Here is a 9,238-nt window from a genome sequence, read left to right on the forward strand (position 1 = left end):
CCTTTAAACACCCAAGGTCTGGAAATCTTTGTTGTATTTTTTTTCTCCCTTTGCCACTTAGGAGCAGGATCTGAAATTTACCTCCATCTAATGTAGAACTAAGGTCTCAGAGTTCCTTAGCAGATTCTCTATTCTAGCCACTCTATCGGACATTTGATGGGTAGCAACTTACCAAAGTCAACCACCTCTCTGTCTTTGTTTCTGTTATGGTTCTACAAGAGTATTTGGTAAACTTCAGCTGAATAACCTTATCTATTTCACCATAGGAAAAGCAGAAATAATTCAGTTCTTGGAAAACTTCACATATGCTCCTAATGGTTAGTCCTCGTATACTCCTAAAATATTTTTATTTTTGCAAAAAAAAAAAATCTATGTTCTTATTTGTATATGTATGAAGTGTCTACCTTTAACAGCTTCTTTCTTCCTTCTATTCCTGGGACCATGACATGAGCCAAGAACAGGCAGGCAAGATTCATTTCTTTCTTCATAAGGCCTTATATCAGCCCTGCTTTGTTTTGAGATGTGTATTCTACTCAGTGGAATTGCTATAACTATTTGTTCCTGAAAGGATTTATTTTAGAATTTAGGAATAGGGATGTCTTAACACACAAAAAATAGCAAACATCTTGTGAGATGTTGATGAATTTGAAAGATCTCTCTTGGTTGTTGGGTTTTTTTTTGTTTGTTTGTTTGTTTGTTTGTTTTGGTCGGTCCTGGGCTTGAACTCTGGGCTTGGGCGCTGTCCTTGCGCTCTTCAGCTCAAGGTGAATGCTCTACCACTTGAGCCAAAGCACCACTTCCTGAAAGATCTTTCTTGATGTGGCAGCTTTTCCCCTTCTTTTTTTGGCCTAAGGATCATCAAGCTCGTGGGTAACATTGTGGAAGTACTCCCACTCTGCACTGCCCCATGCTGATATTGCCAGTGGAGTACATGAAGCTTAGAAGACAGATCCTTCAAATGAAGGAACTGAGCTGAATTGACTTAGTTAAGCTGTTGTTCCATTTGGCATATTAGCAGTATTCCATGGCTGTGTGAGAATTGACCCTATGTCAAACATATTTTCTTCCCTCTTCTGCCTCACAATTTGACCTTAGGAGATCTCAGAAGCCTTTATAGTGCTGAGAAATTTGGTTCTTTTCTCTCTTTAAATTGATAATTTGTTCATTCTTCTACATCCTATAGTCTTTCCATAATGAGGTAGGTAAAACAGGAAAACAAACTTTGCAAGAGGATAAATAAAGGTACTTTCAGGATGGTTTCCTCACTGCAGTCAAAATTCTTTTTTTTCCCCTCTGTTGCTCTCTGTGGTAACATCTGATCCATGTTTTTACTCATGATGATCTGTTGTCCTATATCGTGAGGTTGTAAGATGAGCAATTATGAGAAGCAAAAGACTCATCTTGGCTGATGGCCAAGTGGACAGGTGGATCGAGAGCTTTATGCTTTATTCATTTATGGGAACAGAATAGATGGGGTGGGGGATTGTGGATGGGGGTAGGGACAGATGGCTGAAAAGGCAATGTAATGTGTGGCTGTAGAGAAAGACTTGGGGAGAAATGTCTCCCACTTGTTTGAATACCATATATATCACGTAACGTTCATCAGTGGACTAATGCCCTGCATAGGCTTGGTTAATTCAGTCAGCACATATGTCTTAGGAGCTGTGCTAGTAATAAGGTCATAAAGCTAAGCAAGACATATCTTGCCTGGGAAAAACTCAGATTAACTTTGATTTTTCTGACTGAACCTTTTCAGATAGACTTCCTCTGTAAAACAATGGCTTAACAAAGAAAAAAATTATATATCTATATTTATAAAGAGGAATTAAAGACAAAGTTTCTTGTTTTCAAATTTTTGAAATTTCTGAGCTTGCCAAAGTCTAATATTTGAAGGTTGAATTATCTCCTAGCAGGGCATGCTCCCTTGCTTGCTCATGTCATACTATGTGATGGTTGGGGAAAGCTTGAGTAAGCTGGTGAGCACTATGCCCACTTTCATTACAAGATTGTTCTTTTACCTGCTTCCAGCCACAATATCTTCTCCCTTCTCTATCTGCCTGAACCATTTGAGCAGCAGCCTGATCAAAACTGTTGATGTATTCTGTCCTAGAAAAGCAATTTTTAGAGTGGGGAAGGGAAGGGACAGTAGGAGAAAAACAAAGGAGTGGGTAACACTGTTCAACAAGAAATGTACTCATTACCTTACTCATGTACAGCATCTTTACAATAAAATAAATTTTAAAAAATGAAAAGCAATTTTTACAATTTTGTGATAAATACTAGCAATATTTCTGATTTACACTCATGTATGTGTATGTGAGAGCGAGAGAGAGAGGAAGAGAGAGAGATGTACTACCTCAAACAGGCCCAAAAGCTATAGGAACAATCAGCCATGGACTGAATCCTGCAGATTGGTGAGCCGATTGCTTTTGTAAGTTGATTGCTCCTGGCATTTTATTATAGTAAATTATGCAGACTCATAAATATGCACATACACACGTATATCTCTATTACAGTTCATCTTGTTACCACAGCTTATCATTCTAGCAATTGGTATCTTTGAATTGCAATTGTAGTGTATTAGCCATTATTCCCTGTTTCTTTGACATCCTATGTTATCCTTTCATTTCTTCAGTCCATTCACAGATAATCAGGTTAAAAGGTTAAATGAGAAGCCATGTTATGTGTACCTGCATTACTAGCGGTCTAGATGTGGAAACAGGAAGATTGCAAGTCTAAGGACAGCTGGAACAAAGTAAGTTCCAGGACAGCCAGGGCTGTGTAGAAAGATCCTGTCTCAAAAAGAACTTTAAAAAATATTAAATGAGGCATGACTTACAGAGCCCTACAGTCTACCACTACAAATATTTCTTCTAAATTGTTATTTATTCTTCAGGTGAGATTGTGGCCTCTGACCTGCATTTCCTCAGCCTACCTGGATGAGTTCCCTCAAACTAGTCACTGTAATCTAAACTGCCATCTATTTTCTTTGTTTCTTATTGCGTTGGGATGTTTGAATGGACTTCCTGGTCACCTCAGACCCACCACATCTCAGTCCCTGGCTCTCCTATCATCTTCCTGTCCATGCACAGCCCCACAGTTCTCATGTAAGCCCCTAGCAGGTCTTCCCCCTTCCATTCCTGTGTCTGCAACCTATTTCCACACAGCCAGAGAACAGTAGTTTAAGCTACAGCAGATCCTGTGACTGTCTACCTACTTTTCCTCTGAGGGCTCTTCTCTCCTACAATGAACCTGTGCTCTGATCAGCAGGCTCACTTAGTCCATACTGACTTGTTTCTGATTTTTCTTTCTCTTGCTCTTCCCCAGACACCAGGCCTTTCCATCCCTCGAACACTCCTAGCGTATTCCTAGGCACTTTTTTCCTCTCTAGTTAGAGCATTTGCTTTAAAAACCTACTCTCCATCGGTTTTTGTATTTGTTTTTTGTTTTTGTTTTGCCAGTCCTGGGCTTGTTCAGGGCCTGGGCACTGTTCCTGAGTGACTTTTGCTCAAGGCTAGCACTCCCACTTGAGCCACTGCACCACTTTTGGCTTTTTCTACCCCTAAGCCACATTCCCAGCCCCTCCATCATTTTAAATGTGGCTTTTCACGGTTGAAGCATCAGACCCAATATCTCTTCCCTAACCATCTTCTAGTCCATTACACATGCCATGCTTTATAACTTTAACTCATTGGGATTCTGTTTTCAGTTATTTTGGATATCCAGACATGGTCATTTTATTTTTTTAAATGTTTTTTATTGTGAAAATACTGTACAGAGGGGTTACAGTTACATGAGCAAGGTAATGAGTGCATTTCTTATCCAGCATTGTTGCCTCCTCCTCTGTTTTTCCCTACCATCCAATCCCTCCCACCTTCTCAACTACACCCCCCATGCCACCTCCCCACCCCTACTCCCACCCCCTGCCTAAATTGTGAAGTTCATTTTTTGACATAGCGTCTTGTATATCTCATTGTTGCAATGGGCCAATCTGTATCCCTATTTAAACATTTTGATTTTTCCCTTCCCTTCCCCAAATTATCCCAACATCAAATACAGTGAAAACAGGGGTTATACCATGGGGAGGGACATACAAAGCAACAAAAAAAAATCACAAGGTACCTTATAAATACATTAGAAACAATAATAGCAAGGGGTTCCCTATCTTGGGGTTCATTTCGCTTAACATCATCTTATCTGAGCTTTTCTGCTTATCTTTGACATATGGAAACCATGGGACCTATATTTCTTTGGGTCTGGCTTACTTCACTTAATATAATTTTTTCTAAGCCTTTCCATTTCCTAACAAATGGGGCAATGTCATTCTTTCTGATGGAGGCATAGAATTGCATTGTGTATATATACCACATTTTCTTGATCCATTCATCTACTGAGGGGCATCTGGGTTGGGTCCATATCTTAGCTATGGTAAATAATGCTGCAATAAACATAGTTGTACTGATAGCTTTAGTATGGTCTTGTTTGTGATCATTTGGGTAAATGCCCAAAAGTGGGATTGCTGGGTCATTCTATGTGGAGTCTTTTTTTTTTTTTTTTTTTTGGAAATTTAAGCATCATCTTTCATTTCACTTCAAACATGGAAACAGTAAGATGGAAATTTTCTTATCTTGACAAGGTATGAAATAAGTTCTCACTTTTTTTTTTATAGAATAAGAAACAATTCCACACCAGATTGCTTATAAACTGAATCTGCTACCACCTTTTTCTTGATTTACCTAAAGTCTGATTACTAGAATATTTACTGAGACTCCAAAATCTTAATGTTACAACACAGCAGCTTAAATGCTAAGGACAGGCAAAAATTGATTATTCTTTTTAACTTGTATATCCTTCCTTAGCTTTGCCCAGTGAGCTTTTCTTCTTTTGAGGAGTCTCTATACTACCTTCCAAAGTGGTTGAACAAGTTTACACTCCCACCAACAATGCATTACTGGACGGAATAGGAGAAACCTTAGGTCTCCTTGGCACAGGCCAAAATTTTCTTAATAGAGACCCAGAAACACAACAAATCAAAGAAAGGTTGGACAAATGGGATTGCATGAAGCTGCAACACTTCTGCATGGCAAAGGACATAGCTAGCAAGATCAATAGAAAGCCCACAGATTGGGAGAAGATCTTCACTAGCCATACAACAGACAAGGGTCTCATATCTAAAATATACCTGGAACTCAAAAAATGAAATCCCCCAACAACAAATCTTCAAAGAAACAACTGCCCAATAAATAAGTGGGCTAAAGACTTAAAGAGAAACTTCTCTGAAGAGGAAATAAGAATGGCCAATAGACACATGAAGAAATGGTCAACTTCTCTAGCCATAAAAGAAATGCAACTCCAAACAACATTGAGATTCCACCTCACCCTAGTTAGAATGGCTATTAAGAAATCTAATAACAACAGATGCTGGAGGGAATGGGGCTAGATGGATAATTTTATTTTTAATGTTTGGAAGAACCTTAGCTCAGGCTGCTATGACAAAGTGTCATGGACTGGATGGCTTAAACACGAGAAATTTATTTTCTCACTGTTCTGGAGGCTGGGAAGCCCAAGGTCAAGACACCGACTGGATTGGCTTAGTCTCTAGTGATAACTATCCATCTGGCTGTCAGCTGGCTGCCTTCCTGCAGTGTCTTCATACCAGCAGAAAGCAAGTGCTCCCTTTCCTCTTCCCGGACACTACTAATCCTAGTCTGAGCACCCTACCTACTTGACAACTCAATTCTTTCCTGAAGATGCCATCTCCAAAAACCATTACACGGAGGACTAGTACTACAAGATGAATTTGGCAGTTGGTAGGGTAATCAATTCATAGCCATGTTTCATGCCTTAAAAGAAAAATCCCAGTTTTTCAAAGGGTAAGAAGCTGTTTGATGGCACCCCTTACTCAATGCTAGAGGACTAACTCCATGGAGGAATTCCTCTTGGTAAGAAAGAAAAGTTTTTCATGTTAGTTTAGTTTGGGAAGATCTTTTGATAAGGTATTTGGAGTAGCAGGTGGGATCCCATGCTACATGCCTGCATGTACTGTATATTTTTAAATGATCGCTAATATGTTATGTGAATATCTTACTGATCTTACAAACAAAAAGCAAACAGGTGAGTCCCTATGAAGATGAGTTGACAAGAAAAGTGAGAGATAGCTCAGCCTCTTGACATAATAAAAAAGTTGGATATGGGTGAGAACAGTAGAGGGAAAGGCAGAGCTGCTAGGCCAGCAGAAGGAGGCTGGACATTTATAAACAACAGTATGTAATATTCATTTTAATTTCCCTGCTCCATGTCTCCTGAAAACAGCAAAGTCGGTAAAACACAAAAATGCCTCCTTACAAACAGGACTATTTGCGCAACCCTTCTGAGAGCCAATGGAACAAACAAGCACAGCATTGTGCTATCTAGATTACTTCCTTCAAGAGGTCCTAGGGACAACAGTCCTTAGGGACTAGCTTATTAAGAATGTGATGGAACTAACATCTTGATTCTTAAGATGCAGGTAACTTTTTCTAGAAACTCATTGGCCATGAAGCATCATTTCATTGATTTAAGGTTTTCTTAATTGGTCCCCAATGGTCCTTAGAGGAAATGACTTTTGTATAGATAAGCTAAGAGGTAAATTCAAGGTGGGCAACATTCCCCTTGGAATCATGGTCCTGGTCCTGGATGCTCTGTAACCCAGCTGTAGTTGAGAGACCCAGCTGCCAGAACTTGGCCTACAAGCAGCCTGGAGTTTTTGTGTTTGGGATCGGAACATGTAACTCAGCCTCTAGTTGGATGATGATGTAGAAATCAAAGGGAATGGGGCATAGGCAAGGGAACTCTTATAGGGGAGGAGTAAAGATAATTTTTGGACAGTCATATGATTACCATATTTTTATTTTGCAAGTTGGTAGAAGACATGAAAAAAAGTTCCACCTTTCCTTTCCATCTTAAAGAAGGGTACAATAAAGTAGAATCTCTTAAATTTAACAAGTCTAGATTTCTGAAAAACTTGTTGTATGGGCCTTGTTTTTCTTATCAGTCTGTGAAGTATAGACCTATAAAAACAGTGTATATTTAAAAGTTCAGTAAAGATTTATTTCTAATCATTGACTTCAATTATATATATATATATATATATATATGTTTAGATAAATGACTTTATTGAGTTTCTTCCCTTTCTGATTTTGAAAGGGAAAATATCTAAATAAATCCCTGGCTTACAAATTTACAAAAATTTTGCAAACATTTCAAGTAGATTTAGAAAAATGACAAGAGCAGTTCTTTAAAACTGTAGGTTTATATGATCTATCTAGAGTCAATCAGTAATACTACTACAAAGAAGCAAAGAAGACTTTCCGTGTCTCTGTCTAAAATTATGTCATTTAGTCACATTCAAATAACTTCTTTGTTTTCAATCATCCAGAATAGTTCCCCACTTATTACCTAACCAGACTAAATAAATAGAGTTAAATTTATGCATTTTAGTGTCAATGTAAAAATGGTATTCCTATTTTTCTTCTTTCAATCAAATCCCCTAAAAGATGTCTAATCACTCCCAGACTGGGTTACTAAACATTTTATTATGTTGTTACTCTAGGGGGAAAAAAAAGGAAGGAGGGAGGGAAAGAGGGAGAGGTATGTATATGTATATTATATAGAGGAAGGAAGGAAGGAAGGGAGGATGGAAAGGGAAGGAAGGGAGGGAGAAGAGAAGGAAGGGAAGGAAGGAAGGAAAGAAAAGAGAAAACAGAAAAGAAACAATTTACAGTAACCAGGTGAGCCTTTCTCTGGAAACCCAGAAATTTATTCTTAAACTTCATTTCCTCCAACTCCATTTGTGAATAATGAATGGAGTTTTTGCATAGGAATATGATACTTTTAAGTATAATATTTGTTCTCTAGTTGGTTGACAACTCTGGAAAACTTAAAACCCAATGGAGGCAACTTGTATACAGTAACTAGGATGAGTATCATGCCCTGAAGGACAGTGTTTGATCATTGTATGTACTGTGTGCCCATAAGGCCACCCATAGGTGCTTGATGGAAAAATTATACATTTAGGTGGCTAACATTTAGGTGAGTGAAGGACATTAGCAGCTGTAATGAAAAGTTGTAGGGGTGGGACTCCCTGCTTCTGAGTGCGTAGAAAAAATTTTGTAGAGGAAGTAAGAGCCAAAGCAAAATTGAAGGATAACCAGAGTAGACATGAATGAAATGAAGGAGCTTCCACTTACACAGAAAATATTAACAAAAACAAAGAAAATGATCCAAGATATGTTTTAGAAATTACAAGTGAAAATATTGCAAAATTACAAGTGAAAAATGTGGAAATAGCAACTTGAGAAGTAAAGCTAAAAGGTAGAATCCTCGTTGTGGGGACTGCTAGAAGCCAGGCTGAATTTGGAGTTTACCTGAAGCAGAAGATAGATCTCGTTGAAGGTCTTAGAGCAAGGCATGCTAAAAAAAAAAAAAAAAAAAATGGTGGTACAAAAGATGAATCACTAATCTGCATTGGACTAGCACCACCATTATCTTCCCAAAGCCAAACAAAAAATCTTAATCCATCTAAACACCTGCTCTTGCTCTGTACAGTGGCTCAGGTCTACAACCCCAGCTACTCAGGAGCCAGAGACTGGTAGGATTGTGGTTCAAGGCCAGCCTAGGCAAAAACTGAGATCTTACACAATTAGCAAGCCAGGTGGAGTAGTGCACACTCTGAGGCCATCAGACCCTATCAAAAAAGTAACGAAAGCAAAAAGAGCCTGGAGTGTGGTTCAAATCCAAGTACAGGGAAAAAAAATCTCTTAAATTTTTTTATTCTCAAGTATCAGTCCAGGCTGGCATGAATTTTAGGATATCTCTCACCTTGGCGTCTTAAGGGACTTGCTTTGAGTTCACACCTCCATGCTTGCACAAGCCGTTCACAGCCTTCACCTTCCCCTCCATAATTATTCTTCTCTCTCAAAACCTTTCAAAACTCTTCTCTCTGAAATGCTTCCTGAAATGTTCCATTGCTCAGATTTCCTTTCCCTTCTTTGGGAAAAACTCCATGTCTTGCCATACCCTTTATATACTCACCCAGGACTTGCCTGCATTCTTCTCAGACTCGAGACTTCGTGGTGCAGTCCAGGGCACTTGACGGCAGTTGATGGTCCAGAGCGTGTCATGAGCCACAAAGATTTCTTTTAAGCTTTCCATATTCCAAAGATTTCTGTCTCTCTTTGGCTTCAGCTTCCTTCCAGCA

This window comes from Dipodomys spectabilis, unplaced genomic scaffold (assembly GCF_019054845.1).
Source record: "Dipodomys spectabilis isolate Male_0828 unplaced genomic scaffold, ASM1905484v1 ptg000073l, whole genome shotgun sequence".
Lineage (NCBI taxonomy): Eukaryota > Metazoa > Chordata > Mammalia > Rodentia > Heteromyidae > Dipodomys > Dipodomys spectabilis.